This window comes from Triticum aestivum, chromosome 6B (genome assembly GCF_018294505.1).
Source record: "Triticum aestivum cultivar Chinese Spring chromosome 6B, IWGSC CS RefSeq v2.1, whole genome shotgun sequence".
Classification (NCBI taxonomy): domain Eukaryota; kingdom Viridiplantae; phylum Streptophyta; class Magnoliopsida; order Poales; family Poaceae; genus Triticum; species Triticum aestivum.
The window spans coordinates 476335554-476354977 of record NC_057810.1 but is presented as its reverse complement, the minus strand read 5'-3'; positions in this window follow the sequence as shown (position 1 = coordinate 476354977).

The window sequence follows — 19424 nt, the reverse complement described above, 5'->3', positions numbered from 1 at the left end:
CTCCGCTCTCCCGGTGCACCTAGCAAGGGCCGGCCGGCCTCCCCCTCCCTCCTTTATATATGGGTGCAGGGGGGCACCCTAGAACACACCAAGGTTTGCCATAGCTATGTGCGGTGCCCCCCTCCATAGTTACACACCTCGATCATATCGCCGTAGTGCTTAGGCGAAGCCCTGTGCCGGTGACATCATCATCACCGTCGCCACGCTGTCATGCTGACGGAACTCACCCTCGTCCTCAACTGGCTCGAGAGCACGAGGGACGTCATCGAGCTGAACATGTGCTAAACGCGGAGGTGCCGTACGTTCGGTACTTGGATCGGTTGGATCTGGAAGACGTTCGACTACATCAACCGCGTTACTAAACGCTTCTGCTTTCGGTCTACGAGGGTACGTGGACACACTCTCCCATATCGTTTCTATGCATCTCCTACATCTTGCATGATCGTATGATATTTTTTGAATTACTACGTTTCCCAACAGTGGCATCCGAGCCAGGTCTATGCATAGATGTTTTATGAACGAGTAGAACACAAAGAGTTGTGGGCGATAATATTCATACTACTTACCACCAACGTCTTACTTTGATTTGGCGGTATTGTTGGATGAAGCGGCCTGGACCGACATAACATGACCGCGTTCATGAGACTGGTTCTACCGACGTGCTTTTGGACATAGGTGGCTTGCGGGTGTCTATTTCTCCAACTTTAGCTAAATCGAGTTTGACTACGACCGGTCCTTGTTGAAGGTTAAAACAACACACTTGATGAAAAATCATTGTGGTTTTGATGCGTAGGTAAGAACGGTTCTTGCTAGAAGCCTATAGCAGCAACGTAAAACTTGCAAAAACAAAGTAGAGGGCATCTAACTTGTTTTTGTAGGGCTTGTTGTGATGTGATATGGTCAAGACATGATGTGATATAAATTGTTGTATGAGATGATCATGTTTTGTAACAGAGTTATCGACAACTAGCAGGAGCTATATGGTTGTCGCTTTACTGTATAAAATACAATCACCATGTAATTACTTTACTTTATCACTGTAGCGATAGTCGTAGTAGCAATAGTTGGCGATACGACAATGATGCTACGATGGAGATCAAGGTGTCAAGCCGGTGATGATGGAGATCATGATGATGCTTTGGTGATGGAGATCATGAGCACAAGATGACGATGGCCATATCATGTCACATATTTTGATTGCATGTGATGTTTATCTTTTATGCATCTTATTTTGCTTAGTACAGCGGTAGCATTATAAGATGATCCCTTACTAAATTTCAAGGTATAAGTGTTCTCCCTTAGTATGCACTGTTGCTACAGTTCGTCATGCCAAGACACCACGTGATGATCGGGTGTGGTAAGCTCTACGTTCACATTCAACGGGTGCAAGCCAGTTTTGCACACGCAGAATACTCGGGTTAAACTTGATGAGCCTATGCAGATATGGCCTCGGAACACTAAGACCGAAAGGTCGAACATGAATCATATAGTAGATATGATCAACATAGTGATGTTCACCATTGGAAACTACTCCATCTCACGTGATGATGGGACATCGTTTAGTTGATATGGATCACGTTGTCATGCCCAATATGCGATACTATCCTAAAGAACTCGAAGGTCCCACCAAGGATAGAACCGCATATTGATACGCTTTTGCAAGATGGATATCATTACATCAACATTACATAATAGATGGGGATACATACAAGAGGCATACAATGCCACACGAATACAACATCATCATACACAAGAGCAACATCCGACTATGGATGAAACACAAATAGAAGCTCAAACGACATCCACCCTGCTAGCCCAGGCTGCCGACCTGGAACCTATCCCCTAATCGAAGAAGAAGCAGAAGAAGAACTCCAAAACAAGTAAACATCGCTCTCGCATCATGATCATCGCAATACCTGTACCTGCAACTGTTGTTGTAGTAATCTGTGAGCCACGAGGACTCATCAATCCCATTACCATGGGTATCAAGACTAGCAAAGCTTAATGGGTAAGGAAGGGGTAAAGTGGTGAGGTTGCAGCATCGACTAAGCATGATATGGTGGCTAACATACGCAAATAAGATCGAGAAGAGAAGCAACAAAACGGTCGTGAAGCTAGCAACGATCAAGAAGTGATCCTGAACTCCTACTTACGTCAAACATAACCCAAAACCGTGTTCACTTCCCGGACTCCGCCGAAAAGAGACCATCACGGCTACACACGTGGTTGATGCGTTTTAGTTGAGTCAAGTGTCAAGTTCTCTACAATCGGATATTAACAAATTCCCATCTGCCACATAACCTCGGGCACGGCTCTCGAAAGTTTATACCCTGCAGGGGTGTCCCAACTTAGCCCATCACAAGCTCTCATGATCAACGAAGGATATTCCTTCTCCCAGGAAGACCCGATTAGTCTCGGAATCCCGGTTTACAAGACATTTCGACAATCGTAAAACAAGACCAGCAAAACCGCCCGGATGTGCCGACAAATTCCGATAGGATCTGCACATATCTCGTTCTCAGGGCACACCGGATGAGTCAGACATCGGGTTGGCATAGACCCTGGTTGCCTAGGGAGCGCCGGACATGGCTCAGGTTGGACCAACACTTGGAGGATGTCGGGTGGTAGGTGCGACATATGCCAACGGGTGGCTTATCATTGTGGGAGCCAGTAAGACATCGCCGGTGCCTGGAAACGGGATAAGGCGAACACATGCACGCCGGCGGATCTTACCCAGGTTGGGGGCTCTCTGTGGAGATAATACCCCTACTCCTGCTTTGCGGGGTCTCCGCATGATCACTAGATCGATAAGAAGCTACAAGAGGCTCTTTGAGCTGTTCGGTGGGAGGAGGAAGAAGGGCAAGGCTAGCTCTCTTCTCTCCCTATGGTAGTGTCTAAAACTCTCTGAGATCCACCCTTTGCATGGGTGTCCCGGGGGGTTTATATAGGCCTACCCCCCGGGGGTACAATGGTAATCCGGCTGGGCGTGGGTCCAGGCCGTCAGCGTCTACGGTCGCCGGCTTCTCCGCCAGCTCATGGGGCCCGACGAGTGGTGGGTCCCACCGGCTGCCGGCCCATTGGTCGACAGGCCGGCCCCACCGCTTGGAGGGTCTTGTCGGGGGCTGGTTATTGTTGCCTCGCCTCTGATGATGAGGGCTTTCTCAAGGTAAGCATGGCTACAGTGCTGCCGCCTTGCGGGCGCTCACTGTAGCCTTACCTCGTCTTGTCTGCTTAATGGTGTGCGCGCCCCAGGGAGGGGAGCAAGCCGGCTGCAGGAAGCCAGCCTGGCCTTAGGCCGGTTGGGGGAGGCCAGGCCGCCTTCGGGTGTCTCTCTGACCGAAGGGGCCCGCCGCCTCTGGGCCGTACCAGTGGCCTATCGTGGATGGCGTCATGATTCGCATGGCAACAGTGCCTCGCTGGACAGGAGATGTCCGCCCTGTACGGCATACTGTAGCCATGCACGTTCCGAGATTCAAGGGTGGCAGGTTCCACTGTAGCCACGCCCCGTCTTGTCACTGTTATGGGGGGTTGACTTTAGGGTGCGGCCCATGGCCGCCTGCCATGGGCCGGCTTTCTTAGAGCCGGTCCTTCATGGGCCGGCTTCTTGGAGTCGGTCCTTCATGGGCCGGCTTTCTTGGAGTCGGCCCTGTTGTGGCGTCCCCCAAAGATTGTTTATGGCCGGCCCGCCTTCCGCTAGTCGGCCTAGGTGATAGCCGGCCGGAAGAAGGTGGCCCCGGGTCTTGGGCGCTTCAAGGCTCGGTCGGCCCATTGTTTTTTCTGAGGGCCAAAGGGAGCCGGTTAGGCTACCCGTGGTCATTTACTCCGACAGTAGTCCCCGAAGCTGGTTGGGCTTCGCGGCTGAAGGGGGAAACGAGAAGCTCAACCAGCTTCCTATCCCGAAGAGCCGGTAGCTAGGAGCCAGCCTCCCTTGCGCGTGCCTTCTCGGCGAAGCCTTCTCAATTTCCAAAGGTGGGAAACAGCTAACGCGCCAGTCAAGTGGCAGGCTGACCGCCCGCCATCCGCGCGCCATGTGGCGCCCTTCGGCTGGAAGGGCCTGCCAGCCCACGCGTGTGACGGGCCGCCGCCGCAGGCCAGGGCCCACCACTTCCGTGCCTCGGCCCGTGCGCGGATCTTTTGTGGCCCGAACCGACCGCATGTCTTCCGGTGGTGGTTCCCACTCGCCAGCAAGGCGCAATAATCGCGGGTCGTGGGGGAGTGGGCACAGTTAATCCCACGCCCCCCGCGCCTCGCCTCCTCGGCTTCACCGCGCGAGGCTATAAGTAGGGGCGGGGAGGGGGAGCAGCAGTCGTTCGCATGCTCGCCCTCGCCCTGCCTCCTCGCTCTTCTTCCTCGCCGTGGTAGCCCTTCGCTGTGCTCCCGCTCCGCCATTCTTTTCTTCTTCCCAGCGTGCCACAGGCTTGCTACCTCCGCGCCGAGCGCTCTCCGCCGCCACACTTGCCGCCATGGCTCCGACGTCGAGCTCTTGGGACGGCTCCACCGTCCGCGACGACCACATCGATTTCCTCTGCAAGACGCGGCGGCTGCCGGGCGAACATCTTGTGCAAGTCCGTCTTGCGCTAGCGAGGGAGGTTTCGCCGACGCCGGAGGAAGGCAAGCGAGTGATATTCTACTCGCACTGCCTGCACAGCATCGGCCTCCCCGCGAGCGGCTTCTTCGCGCATTTCTCGACTTCTACCATCTTCAGCCGCACCACCTCACCCCCAACACGGTGGTGCTGCTGTCGGCCTTCATCTCATTGTGCGAAGGTTTCCTCGGCATCCTCCCCACCATCGAGCTCTGGGGGGAGTTTTTCCAATCCAAGCTTGGCACGGTCGTCGCGGGCGTGCCAGCTCCGTGCGGTGCCTTCATCACCATAAGGAGGTCCACCACCGACAACCCATTCCCTCCTATCGCGCTGATCCAGTCGGTGAAGATCTGGCAACGTTCTTACTTTTACGTGAAGAACGTTGCCCCGAACGGTGATTACGTCAACTTGCCGGCTTACATGGCCGGCCCGCCGGCTGCGAGGCCGGCTTCATGGTCCTACCGGGCCAGGTCGCTAACGCCGGCTGGAGCTGGTGCCGTCGCCTGGCTTCGGGTGCTGGTCCAGTCGGAGCGCCTGGCCGGGCCGGACTTGATCGCCGCCTTCGTCGAGCGTCGGGTTCTTCCGCTTGAGGGCCGCCCTCATCTGATCTGTCAGATGAGCGGCCGCTTCGACCCAAGCCGGCTCAGCACCAGGGAGATGCCTCACGATGAGGTATCCTACATGGTGAACTACATCGCCAACTGCAAGCTCACCGAGGACTGGCAGTATGGCATGGCGCCATACTCTCGCGCCAATCCACCACCCTTGGTAAACTTTCTTTCTTCCTTCGTTACCCAATTTTCTGTTCTGGCCGACTCTTGACCAGTCGGCTTGTCTTCAATCAGAATCCTCTCCTTCATCCTTCGGCCGGGACCGCGAGTTCGCCCCCGATCATGAGGTGGACGACTTTGAGGACGCCGACCTGGGGGCGGCCGCCCTGGACGACGACACCGCGGGGGGTGGCGGCTAAACGGGCGGCTCCGGCTTCACTGCCGGCTTCAACGACTGGCCCGATGATGACGAGGCCGATCCCATTTCGCGCTGCCAGCCGGCGACCGACCCCCAAGGCGCTGGCACATCCGGTGGGCCAACCGCGCGAGGCGGCGCACAGAAGCGTCGGGCGGCGCCGACTCTCATCGGCGGCCGGTCGAAGAAGCCCAAGGGATCCGCGGCGGCGACCAAGCGGGACGAGGCGGCCGTGAAGGTGGCCCACTTCCGCAAAGTGGTGAAGCAGCTGCAGGCGGTCTCGGCATAAGTTCTGATCCTTACGCACTTCTCTTTCTTTCTTTAGTTGATGTTCTTCTAAGTCCTTTCTCCATTTGTCAACCAGGGCCCCGCTCTCTCTCTTGAGCGGACTACCGCCGCCTCCATAGTCGGCGGAGCGGGAGGATCTGGGGGCTCCCGTCTCATAGACCCCCGCACCGAGCTTCAGGCGGCGACGGAGCGGAACACGCGGGAGGCGCGGGAGGAGCGGGAGGCGGAGGAGCGAAGGGCAGCCGCCTCCGAGTCAGCCCAGGAGACGACGGCGGAGTCAGCCGACGCGCATTCCGACGCGGCAGCCAGGGCCCGGGCGGAGGCCGAGGCCGCAGAGAGGACAGTGGAGGCCCTGCGTGACCACCCTCCGCATCTTGTCATCCCCCTCCGCTGCGCGCCCCCGAACGTCTCGGTGCCCCCGCTGGAGGAAACTGGCCGCGACCCACCGGCGATGGAGAGGGAGGGGGGCAACGTAGTCATCCCGGAGGGTGAAGTGGTGCCGCCTCCGTCGGCCGGGACTGACCAAGGCGGCCAGCCCGAGGTGCCTCCTGAGCAGCCAGCGGGAGGAGAGCCGACTGCAACGACAAATCTTGTGGTCCTGTCACCGGGTCGCCGGCGTGTGGCGAGGACGACTTCGGAGCCGGATCCGCAGAGGGCGGCCGGCTCCAGCTCGTTGTCACATGATCTGGAGTCGGCCATGGCTAGCTCGCCGGGCTGGACGCCGGGCGGTGGGATGGCCGCGCTGAACTTGGTGGCGCAAGATGTTCGTAGCCGGCTTCAGGCTTAGGCCACCGTGCTGCAGCAGTGTACCCGAGAGTTTCTTGCGACTCGGGCGGTCGTCCGGGTGAGTTCTTTGCTCTTGATTTTTTCCATGGGGGCGCGTTAACGTACCCACTGGGTGTAGTCCCCGAGTTCCGAGTCGGCTGCTGAGCAGGCGGCTTTGAACTTCTTCAAAGAATTTGCTTTACTGATTTGCTCTTGCTTGCTTCTTAGTCCTGTTTGCAGGATTATCACAACCTCCACGCCGCTACCTTTAACTCCCAGGTCCGGGAGGCAAATCAAAGGGCCGCTGATCTGACGGAGAGCCGGCGTGAGTGTCTTTGTTTTTTATCTCATGTCGGGGCGCGTCAGCGCACCCACTGGGTGTAGTCCCCGAGATTCGGGCCGACTGCTGAGCAGTCGGGTCGGATCTTTCTTGCCGACTTCTTTCTTAACTTCTTCTTTCCATACTGGCAGGAGCCAACGCCGACTTGAGGCAGCAGCTGGGCGTGGCCCAGACCGCCCTTCGCACCAAGGAGGGCGAGCTCAGTGCCTTGGCTCAGGAGCGTGACCGCCTGGCCAAGAAACTGGCCGACCAGGAGGAAAGCCACAAGGAGGCCCTGAAGGGGCGCAGGACAGTGAGGCCGCCCTCAAAGACGAATACGAGACCGAGGCAGGGCAAGCTCTGAGCAAAGGCTACGGCCTAGTCGAGGACTTGGTTGACGGTAGGCTGCCTTCTTCTTCACTCTTTGCTTGTCCTTGTAAGCCAGTTTATCTCCTAACTTGCTGTGTTTCTTTCTTCTTTGTGAAGAGTACTTTCCCGGCTATTCCGTCGCCGCCAACCAAGCCATCGAAGCCCACCATGAAGCCCGGCGTCAGGCTGGGGTTGAGATCGCGCCGGATGCCAACCGGTCGCTTGAGGAGCAGCTTCTAGCAATCCAGGCCCGCCTTCAGCCGGCCTACCGCATGCTCTGCCGGCTTCAGTGTGCCGGAGCACAGCTGCTGGCCGCCATCTGGCTGGCGAAGTAATTCCTCGCACCCCCAGCCGTATTGCCGACTGGCTGGAGGTAGCCGTCGGTCACCTTGAGGCCTGGAAGGCTTCAGCAGCTCGATCGGGCGCTCGCCGGGCGCTAGAGTTCATCCGGGCTTGGTACCCTGGGCTGAACTTGGACTAACTGCGCACCTGGCGGCAGGAGGCTGACGAGGAGCTGGAGGCGGTGCGGCCGGCTATCATCCAGCGCGCCTCGGCGATCGCCGACTTCAGCGACACCAGCGCCTTTGCTCCTGAGGTGAACGAGGACGACATCGTGTAGCTGGAGGAATGGTTCGGGCTGAACCCGGCCAACGGTGAAGACTCGGCGAAGGAGATTGACTCCAGCGACGAGGGCGAAGAGGAGGAGGAGGAAGACGGCAAAGACGCTGTGCCGGATGTTGGAGCAGCCAGCTAGCCTCAGCCTGACCGTGCATCCAGCAACGAGGCGCGCGCGAATGCTCCGCCTGCCGCCGGCGACGACCAGGCCGAGACTCGCCAGCCGGCCACTCCTCCAACCGACACTGCCGTCTCAACCAATCTTCCCGACGCTCCGGGCGCTCCCTTGGCTTGATTCACTGTTTTTATTTTCCTGCTTGACACTCTTCGAACAAATTTGTTATCTTTGCGCAATTCCACCCACTTGGGGTGTATTCAAACTTCGTTGAATGCCGGCCTCTCGAAGGCTTTTTGTGTAAATATTATTATGCATGAGCTTGGCTTCCATTCCTACTTGCTTTTTATCTCTCGGCTTTTTTCCTTTGCCGCCTTCCCTTGGTTGCCGCCTTCCCAGCCGGACAGCTGCTCTGCAGTCTGTGGCCGGGTAAGGAGTTCCGCCGTCTGGAAGGCAAGTACTCAAGCTTTATTAGATTGTAGCAGAGTAGGAAAGGAAGCCGGCCAACCGACTGCTTCGACAGCTGGTTGGCGAGGGGGAAGCCGGCTTGTGTTATGTAAGTTCGTTAGTCCTTAGCCGTTTTTCATGTGGGCATCCTGTCCGCCTTCAACTCTCGCTAGTCAGGCAGCCGATTCTTCGAGCCGTGCCTTTCGCAAGAGAGGGCTTGGGTGTCGGCACATTACTTGTCTGACTGCAGGTAGAACTTGGACATAACTCAAGGCGGCGAGTCCCCGGGCCGACTAGTCGAACCCGGTGCCGGACGGAGAAAATAAATGTAGTGGGATAACCATGGGTATGATACCCGGCATACATAGATAAAATAGGGTAGTCCACGAGAACTCCTCTGGGGGCCCATTGTCTCATACTTAATACAAATGGTAGCGTGATACATACTACATTTCAACTGTAAAATCTTCGAAGAAGATTGGCGTTCCATGGGCGCTCCGATTCCTTGCCGGAGTCGTCCCTCTTGCGTGACTTCGGCTTCTGTGCGTCGATTAAGTAATAGGAGTCGTTTCCCAGAGCCCGGCTGATGATGGAGGGGCCTTCCCAAGGGGCTGAGAGCTTGTGCTGGCCGGCTGTTTGCTGTATCAGCCGGAGCACAAGGTCTCCCTCTTGGAAGGATCTTGGCTTCACCCTCCGACTGTGTTAACGGCACAGACCTTGCTGGTAGATGGCGGACCGGTTGAGGGCTAACAACCGGCTTTCTTCCAGCAAGTCGACACCGTCTTCTCTTGCTTCTTTAGCCTCCGCCTCCATGTACATGGTGACCCGAGGTGAGTCGAATTCGATGTCAGTTGGGATGACAACGTCGGCACCATATACAAGGAAGAAAGGGGTGAAGCCGGTTGACTTGTTTGGGGTAGTGCACAAACTCCAGAGGACGGCCGGTAGCTCGTCGAGCCAGCATCCGGCCAAATGCTCCAATGGCACGACCAGTCGGGGCTTGATGCCAGAGAGGATGAGGCCATTTGCTTGCTCGACTTGGCCATTTGACTGTGGGTGGGCAACGGATGCTAAGTCCAGTCGGATGCCCTGTGTCGCGCAGAAACGTGCCAGTGCTCCCTTGGCAAAATTTGTGCTGTTGTCGGTGATGATGCTGTGTGGCATGCCATACCGGGTTGTAATATCTGCAATGAATGTCACAGCAGTCGGCCCATTCAGTTTTTTGATCAGCTTTGCTTCAATCCACTTGGTAAATTTGTCCATGGCGACAAGCAAATGTGTCATGCCACCGCGCGCCGTCTTGAATGGGCCGACCATGTCCATCCCCCAGGCGGCAAAGGGCCAAGTGATGGGGATGGTCTTGAGTGCAGAAGCCGGCAGGTGTTGCTTGGAGCTGAAGACTTGGCACCCTTTGCAGTGTTTGACTAGTTCCTTGGCATCCTCCAAAGCAGTCGGCCAGAAGAATCCGTGGCGGAAAGCCTTGGCGACGAGCGCCCTGGAGGCGGCATGGTGGCCGCATTCGCCTTGGTGGATGTCTTCGAGGATTGCTATGCCTTTCTCTGGCTCGACGCAGTGCTGGAAGACTCCGGTAGCACTGCGCCTGACTAGCTCTTGGTTCATTATTGTGTAAGCTCCGGCTCGGAGTTGGACTTGTCTTGCCGAGATCTCATCAATCGGTAGCTCTCCATTTACCAGAAAACGAAGGATGGGCTGGGCCCATGATGGAGCTGTGATTTCTTCGACTGCCAAAACGGCTACTGCAACCAGGGTGGGCGGGCTGGGTTGTGAGGAGTTGGAGTCGGCCTCCGCCTGCTGTGTTGCTGCAGTCCCCGGGCCGGGTTCGACTATGGCAGTCCCCGAGCCGACTGCCGAAGTCCCCGGGCCACCTGCCTAGTCCCTGAAGTCGGATCCGACTGCGTCGGGGTCAAGCGGCATGTAGATGGAACTGGATTCCGGAGACGGCTTGATAGATGGCTTGAGGAGGCGTTGGAGGGCGACGCCGGTTGGTATAGCTTGTCGGGTGGAGCCTATTCGTGCCAAGGCATCTGCTTGCTCATTGTCGGCCCGTGGCATGTGAAGGAACTCGCACCCCTCGAAATATCCGCTGAGCTGCTGGACGAGGAAACAGTAGCTTGCCATGTTTGCGTCCTTGGCATCCCAGTCGCCGGATGATTGTTGAACCACTAAGTCTGAGTCGCCATATCACAGGATCCGGCGGATGCCGAGTTCCTTGGCTAGCCGGAGCCCGTGTATGAGCGCCTCGTACTCGGCCACATTGTTAGAGGCGGCGAAGTGGATTTGCAGTGTGTATCTGAGTTTGTCGCCCTTGGGAAAAGTGAGGACGATGTCGGCTCCCAAGCCGGTGTGGATCTTGGATCCGTCAAAATGCATCCGCCAATGAGTGGAGTCGGGGGCCGGTGGCAGGTACTGGGTCTCGGCCCAGTCGACGAGGAAGTCGGCCAATGCTTGGGACTTGATGGCGGTGCGGGGCTGATAGTAGATTGTGTAAGGAGCCAGCGCGATGGCCCATTTCGCCACTCGGCCGGATGCGTCCCGGCTGCCTATGATCTCGGCCAGCGAGGCAGTGCATACGACCGTGATGGGATGTTCTTGAAAATAGGGCTTGAGTTTCTTGGAAGCGAAGTACACACCATAGCACATTTTCTGATAGTGCGGGTAGTTCTGTTTTGAGGCGGACAATACTTTGCTCAAATAATATACCGGCCTCTGGACTAGCTGAGCTCGGCCTTCTTCTGGACGCTGGACTATGATGACCGTGCTGACCACCCGGCTGGTGGTGGCGATGTAGAGGAGCATGGGCTCCTTCTTTGTTGGGGCCGCCAAGACAGGTGGTGTGGACAACATCTTCTTTAGCTCGTGGAAAGCTTGGTCCGCTTGGTCATTCCTCTCAAAGTGAGTGGGCTTCTTCATGAGTCGCTAGAGGGGGAGAGCCTTTTCTCCGAGCCGGCTCATGAAGCGGTTTAAGGACGCCAGGCATCCGGTGAATTTTTGAACGTTCGCAGCTTGGTAGGGACCTTCATTCTGTCTATGGCCTTGATCTTCACTGGGTTGCACTCGATGCCGCATTCGGAGACCAGGAAGCCTAGAAGCTGGCTGGCTGGTACCCCGAACACGCACTTCTCCGGGTTGAGCTTGATCTGAAACCGGCGCAAATTCTCAAAGGTCTCCTCGAGGTCTTCCAGCAGGGTGCCGTGCTTCTCCGTCTTCACCATGACATCGTCTACGTAGATGTGGGCATTTCTGCCGAGTTGCTTGAGGAGGCATTTCTGCATGCAACGCTGAAAGGTGGCACCGGCATTTCTCAAGCCGAATGTCATGGTCAGGTAATAGAAAGCTCCGAATGGGGTGATGAAGGCGGTCTTCAAGCGATCAGCCGGGTTCAACTTTATATGGAGGTAGCCTGAATAAGCATCCAAGAAACTCAACAGTTCACATCCGGCTGTGGAGTCTATCACTTGGTCAATCCTTGGCAGGGCGAACGGATCTTTAGGGAAGGCTTTGTTGAGGCTGGTGTAGTCGATGCACATGCGCCACTGCTTGTTCTTCTTCAACACGAGGACCGGGTTGGCAAGCCATTCCGGAAAGAACACTTCCATGATGAAGCCGGCTGCCAGAAGCCGGGCTATTTCTTCTTCGACTACTCTTCTCTTCTCTTCTGACAGGTAGCGCAAGGGCTGCCTGACCGGCTTTGCGTCAGATCGGATGTGTAGCTTGTGCTCGGCGAAATCCGTCGGGACACCCGGCATGTCTTTGGGAGACCATGCAAAGACGCCCAATTCTCATGGAGGAAATCGACGAGCTCACTTTCCTATTTGCTGTCAAGGCCTGTGCCTATGACAGCGTGCCTCTCCGGGTGCTCCGGGTCCAGAGGTATCTTCTTTGTCTCCTTGGCCGGCTGGAAAGAACCTTGAGCTTCACATTCTTTGGGGTCAGGAGACAAGGCCGGCTGCTTGCCAGCCAAGGTCACAATTCGATCCAGCATCTTCTTTTCTTCGGCGATCACGAGGGACTCGGCCAGCCGACTGCTGGCTGCTGCACACTCAGAAGACTTCTTGTAGTCTCCATCTATGGTGATAATGCCCTTGGAACTCGGCATCTTCATCTTGAGGTAGGCGTAGTGGGGCACAGCCATAAACTTGGCCAATGCTGGTCGGCCAAGCAATGTGTGGTACGGGCTCTCCAAATCCACTACCTCGAACCATATTGCCTCTCGGCGTAAATGATCCTTGTCCCCAAAGAGGACATCCATCTTGATCTTGCCGACTGGTGAGCAGGACAGGCCGGGTACGATGCCGTGGAGCATAGTCCGGCTTGGCATGAGTTGCTTCGGCTTGATGTTGAGCTTCTCCATTGTATCTCGGTACAGTATGTTGATACTGCTCCCGCCGTCTATCAGCACGCGGGAGAATCGGGCGGCACGCCCCTCCGTCGCCAGGGTGGCATCCAAAACCAGGGCATAGGAGCCAGGAGACGGCATCACCTCTGGGTGGTCGTCCCAGCTCTAGCTGATGGGCTTCTCTGACCAATGCATGAACTCAGGGTTACTGGAGGCGACTGCATTGACTTCTTGCTGCTGTCGGTGCCGGCTGCGCTGATCTTCTGTCTGGCTGGTGAACACGATGTAGGCAGCTTGCTCGTTGGGGAACTCGTCTTGCACAGCTCCGACTGCAGGCCGAGCGGCCGACTGCTGCGGGGCAGGAGGCGGCTGGCCTGCAGGTGGAGGCGGAAACAACCCCTCGCCCTTGGAGATTCGGGTGTGCCAATGACACTTCCGAGTTGTATGGCTGGACGGCTTCCCGCCGCTGTGGAACTTGCAAGGGGCGTCGAGGGTTTGCTCATAGGAGAAAGCCGGCTGCCAAGCCGCCCTGCCACCCTTCTGCTTCTTAGGAGCCGGCCGTCCCTCAGGCTGCTCTTCTTCGATCGTGGCCACCTGCGGGCTAGTGGAAGGCGGCATAGGGCCTTGTGCTTGTGGTCGTTTTGATACGGGCGCCTACTTGATTCTCCAGCCCGCGTCTTGGGAGCCGGTGCCAGCACTTTTCTGGAGGCGTCTACCTGGAGCTCAGTCTTCATTGAGGAGTCGGCCGTGGCGTATTTGTCCGTGATGATCAGTAGCTCATCAAGGGTTGCCGGCTCGTCGCAGAGGAGTCGGTGCTTGAGGAGAGTGCCCTCGCGGCACCCGGCGGTGAATTATTCTATGGCCTGGACCTCGTGCACCCCTTCGCAGGAGTTGCAGAGCTCGGCCCGACGCGTGAGGTAGTCATGGGTTGATTCGCTGGGCCCTTGTACGCACAAGGAGAGCTGTCGGGGCTTGGGAGTCCACTTGTAGGTGCTGGTGAAGTTGCGTATGAAGGCTTCGGTGAAATCCAGCCAGCTATTGATGCTGTAAGGCTTGAGGCTGTTGAGCCAGGTGCGCGCCGTGCCTTGGAGCATCTGGGGGACATATTTCACGGCAATGCGTCGGTTGCCGTTCGCTATGCAAACTGCGGTGGAGTAGTCGATCAACCAGTCTTCCAGCTTCACGGAGCCGTTGTACTTGGGCGTGTCTCTTGGGAGCGAGAATCCTTTGGGAAAGGGCTCGTCGCGGATGTGAGGGCCGAAACAAGGTAGGCCGACATCATCTTCTTCTTCCAGGGCCAGGGATCACGCAAGGCGGTCGATCTGATGGCGGGCATCATTTTCGCCGACTCCTTCACGGCGACCAAGTCGGCCGCTAAGAGTCGGATGCTCGACAGGTGGTGGGTTGGGATATCTTTCCCCGCGAGGCGGAGGAGCTGCCAGGTCGCCTCGTCGTTCCACTACTCGGGGACGGCCTTCTGCGTCGCGCTCGATGGTAATGTGAGTCCGGCTGCGGCTAGCAGCCGTCTCCTTCTCTTGTCTTGTACGGGCGCCGCCCGCAGTCGGCGTACGTGACGTCGCGCCGTGCTCTCGGCGAGGGGGGCTTCCAGCCTGGACGCCGGCTTCATGCCACGCTGCGGCCATGTCGATCAGCTGCTGGATGCATCTGGTCATGTAGGGGAGCTCGTCGGCCCCCAGTCTGTTTAGCTCGTCAATGATCGACTGGGCGGCGCGTAGATTCTCGAGGGGCGTGGCGTAAACCGGGCAGTCCGCTCCCAGCATGCTGGCGATGGCCGCGCCGCATTTCTTGACAACGCCGACTTGGCTTGGCCCTTCTGGAGGCGGCGTGCCGAAGGGGGCGCGATTGACTTCGCGCTGGTGGGCTTCCGTGAGGCGTCTCATGGTGGCTATCTTCTGGCCCTCCACACGGAGGGCAAGGCGGCGTGCCTCCAGCGTCTCAGCGTCAGCGTCCGCCGGGATGATGGCGGACAGATCGTGCAATGAGGCCTGCAGGGCGTCGCGGGCGTTCTCGTTGGAGGCGACACCATGGCTGATGACCAGCACTTCGGTGACGGTGCTTCCGCCACTGTCAGCTCGAGGGAGAGGGTTGTGGAAGATGATCACGTCGGAGGGGAAGGCGTCGAGCGACGCCGTGTCGGAGTCGACCAACATCGGGTCGGTGGAGCCGACCGACTCCAAGTCTGCGGTAGGTCCGCCGGAGACGTGGAGTTGGTCGAGGAGGCTGACGAGGCGGCTCTCGGGGCAGCATGTGCCCGCGTCGGATGCGGGCTCGTCGAAGATGCGAGTCTCGCCTAGAAGATCGACGAGGCAGCTCGCTGCGCAGGCATCATCGACGCTTTGCAGTGCGTCGGGCAAGCGCCATCAGGCGTGCCGGGCTGTCTACGCTCGCTGGGGAGGAAGAGGGTTCCCGTCCAGAGCAGGTCTCTGGACGACGGTGCACCTGGCCCCATGGTGGGCACCAAATGTTGGGTGGTAGGTGCGACATATGCCAACGGGTGGCTTATCATTGTGGGAGGCAGTAAGACATCGCCGGTGCCTGGAAATGGGATAAGGCGAAACATGCACGCCGGCGGATCTTACCCAGGTTGGGGGCTCTCCGTGGAGATAACACCCCTACTCCTGCTTTGCGGGGTCTCCGCATGATCACTAGATCGATAAGAAGCTACAAGAGGCTCTTTGAGCTGTTCGGTGGGAGGAGGAAGAAGGGCAAGGCTAGCTCTCTTCTCTCCCTGTGGTAGTGTCTAAAACTCTCTGAGATCCACCCTTTGCATGGGTGTCCCTGGGGTTTATATAGGCCTACCCCCCGGGGGTACAATGGTAATCCGGCTGGGCGTGGGTCCAGGCCGTCAGCGTCTACAGTCGCCAGCTTCTCCACCGGCTCCTGGGGCCCGCCGATTGGTGGGTCCCGCCGGCTGCCGGCCCATTGGTCGACAGGCCGGCCCCACCGTTTGGGGGGTCTTGTCGGGGGCTGGTTACTGTTGCCTCGCCTCTGATGATGAGGGCTTTGTCAAGGTAAGCATGGCTACAATGTTGCCGCCTTGCGGGTGCTCACTATAGCCTTACCTCGTCTTGTCTGCTTAATGGTGCGCGTGCCCCGGGGAGGGGAGCAAGCCGGCTGTAGGAAGCCGGCCTGGCTTTAGGCCGGTTGGGGGAGGCCAGGCCGCCTTCGGGTGTCTCTCTGACCGAAGGGGCCCGCCGCCTCTGGGCCGTACCAGCGGCCCGTCGTGGATGGCGTCATGATTCGCATGGCAACAGTGCCTCGCTGGACAGGAGATGTCCGCCCTGTACGGCATACTGTAGCCATGCACGTTCCGAGATTCGGGGGTGGCAGGTTCCACTGTAGCCACGCCCCGTCTCGTCATTGTTATGGGGGGTTGACTTTAGGGTGCGGCCCATGGCCGCCTGCCATGGGCCGGCTTTCTTGGAGCCGGTCCTTCATGGGTCGGCTTCTTGGAGTCGGTCCTTCATGGGCCGGCTTTCTTAGAGTCGGCCCTGTTGTGGCGTCCCCCAAAGATTGTTTATGGCCGGGCCGCCTTCCGCTAGTCGGCCTAGGTGATAACCGACCGGAAGAAGGCGGCCCCGGGTCTTGGGCGCTTCAAGGCTCGGTCGGCCCATTGTTTTTTCTAAGGGCCAAAGGGAGCCGGTTAGGCTACCCATGGTCATTTACTCCGACAGAGGAGCACTGGCCCGGGGGGGGGGGTAAATAAAGATGACCCTCGGGCTCCGGAAACCCAAGGGAAAAAGGCTTAGGTGAGGCAAATGGTAAAACCAAGGTTGGGCCTTGCTGGAGGAGTTTTATTCAAAGCGAACTATCAAGGGGGTCCCATAAATCACCCAACCGCGTAAGGAACGCAAAATCAAGGAACATAACACCGGTATGACGGAAACTAGGGCGGCAAGAGTGGAACAAAACACCAGGCATAAGGCCGAGCCTTCCACCCTTTACCAAGTATATAGATGCATTAATTAAATAAGAGATATTGTGATATCCCAACATAATCCTGTCCATCATGGAGTAATCTTCAACTTCACCTGCAACTAACAACGCTATAAGATGGGCTGAGCAAAGCGGTAGCATAGCCAAGCAACGGATTGCTAGGAAGGGTGAAAATGTTAGAGGCTGACATGGCAATTTGGGAGGCTTGAAGAGCAAGTGATAGGTACCGCATCATGGCGATAGAACGAAGCAACTAGCATAGCAATGATAGTAGTGAGATCCAGGGTAGTGGTCATCTTGCCTGAAATCCCGCAAGGAAGAAGGATGATTCCACGAAGAAGACGAACGGATGAAGACGAACCAAGCGTAGTCGAACGAATCCTCACGACCGCAACGAAACAGGAACTAACGAGAAGGAGCACAACCGGAAAGAAGCAAACAAAAAGGTAAACACACAAAACATAGACATGGCATGATGCTCAACCAAGTATGATGCATGACAAAGGCTAAATGAAGCTACTCATGGCAAGAGATGATGCATACAAGAGCAACACATCAAAGCAAGTTTAAATGAGGCCGGAAACAACAAATAACAAATCCGGTAAGTCCTCATATGCAAATTTCGAAGTTGGTCCAGATCTGAATAAACCTTATGTTCAAGTTGTTAAACAGCAAGTTAAGATGCACCAAGATGATCTACACGAAATTCTAGCCAAGTTACATATAAAGTTCATTTAGTTCGGAGCTACGGCCTAGAAGATATGAGCAAAACAAGTAAAACTTGGTATTGATGCAAAATGCATTCAAACATCAAGCAAACACTCTCAAAATAAGGATTCAACATGACAAGATGAAACTACATGCAAATCTAAGCAAGTTTTATATAAAGCACACTCAAAACGGAGCAACGGTTCAACACATACACATGAAACAAGTTTAAAGGACAAGCTGTCCAAAACAGCAATCAGGCATCTAGCAAGCATCAAAACAATATGCTACAACACCTCAACATGAAAACAAAATGCATGGACATGATGTACAGGTAAAGCATGGCGAAACATGAACACTGAGATATTTCCAGAAATCACTATAACATGCTCAAAAGGACATGGCAAGATTGCAAATAATAATAGTTCACAAACTTGGCACAAAATCAGAGCATGGCAGAAATAACATCAGGTTGCAATGTTTGGAGCTATCAAACAACATGTTACAACAAGCTATCATGGAAAATAGAGCATGGCATGCTAATACTAACGAGAAAGAACAAAACTTCCTTACTGCACTAATTCAAAAGATCGACAGCAAAGATGGTAGGATCTATGCAAAAATGGCAAGTGATATGACATATTCAGACATGGCAGGAACAACGATGAGTAGGCATGTTGGTGAGATTGTACGACTCACCACAGAGCAATACATGGCATGAAAAGGTGTCCAACAGTTAGATGACATATTTACGAAGCTAAGCATGGCAAGAGCAAGTTTATAGGGTGCATGGATCACTAGCAAGACACATGGCAAAACTGAACTTCATGTTACCAGGCTGATAGAAACATTATTTAGCAATTTGAGAGCAAGATTACAACAATCTACAGCAGGCTATAAATGCAAACAAGGGAATGGATGGATAGAACATGACATGTGTAATAAAATATCCTTAGTGAACATCTCCAGATTATGCATATAATGACTTGTAGCAGCAGGTTTACCTAGCATCATGATTTAACAGATTCAGGCTAGCAAAACAGTAACATCAAGTACCCTACTTCACGAGCTTAATGCACTCACGACAAGACTCACAAAAATACATGGATTGCACCACTTTAAATATGGCATGATGTAGCTCAAACCTCACGTAGACATCTATCTCATAGGATGCACACACAAAATGCAATGAAAAAGACAAAACAGCAAGTTCTGTTAACAGACAGCAATTAACATCATATAGCACTTTGCAATGATGATAATGGCATGAAGATGGACTCAGACAAGCATGGCACAATGGAACAAAATTAAGAGCATCTCACAGCGAACATTTTTATATATCACACGCACAAAACGGAGTAGCACACGTGAAGTTATGGCATGCATAACATAGCACCAAAATGCAAACATTTCGGGACTTGGCAGAAAATTTCACCTTGCAAAAAACCGGATGGAGGGGTACGGGATGGGTCGAGGACGCGTTTGGATACAGGGATAGGGACGTCCAAGGTTGGTGTCATCCCGGCGGCTTGGCGAGGTCGGGCCGGCGACGACTGACGTCGCGCGTCGGTGGCGATGGCCGGAGGTGACCGGGGAGGCGAGGGTGAAGCAGCCCCGGACCGGATCTGGCCGGATCCGGCCGGCGGCAAGCGGGATCGGCGGCGAAGGGCGCGGGCGACGAGCTCGCGGGCGAGGAGAGATTGGGTGGAGGTCGGCCGCGCAGTCCGGGGCGGCGCAGAGGCCGGCAAGCGGGCGGCGAAACTCCGGCGGGAGCTCGGGCGAAGCAGCGGGTGGCGGAGGCGCGGTGCCCAAGGCCGGCGAGGCAACGGGGAGCTGAGGCACGGTCGAGCAGCAGAGATCGCCCGCGCCGGGCGGCGAGGTCGCCGGCGGCGGGGTCGGATACGGAGGCGAGGAGGCGACGCGCGGGTTGACC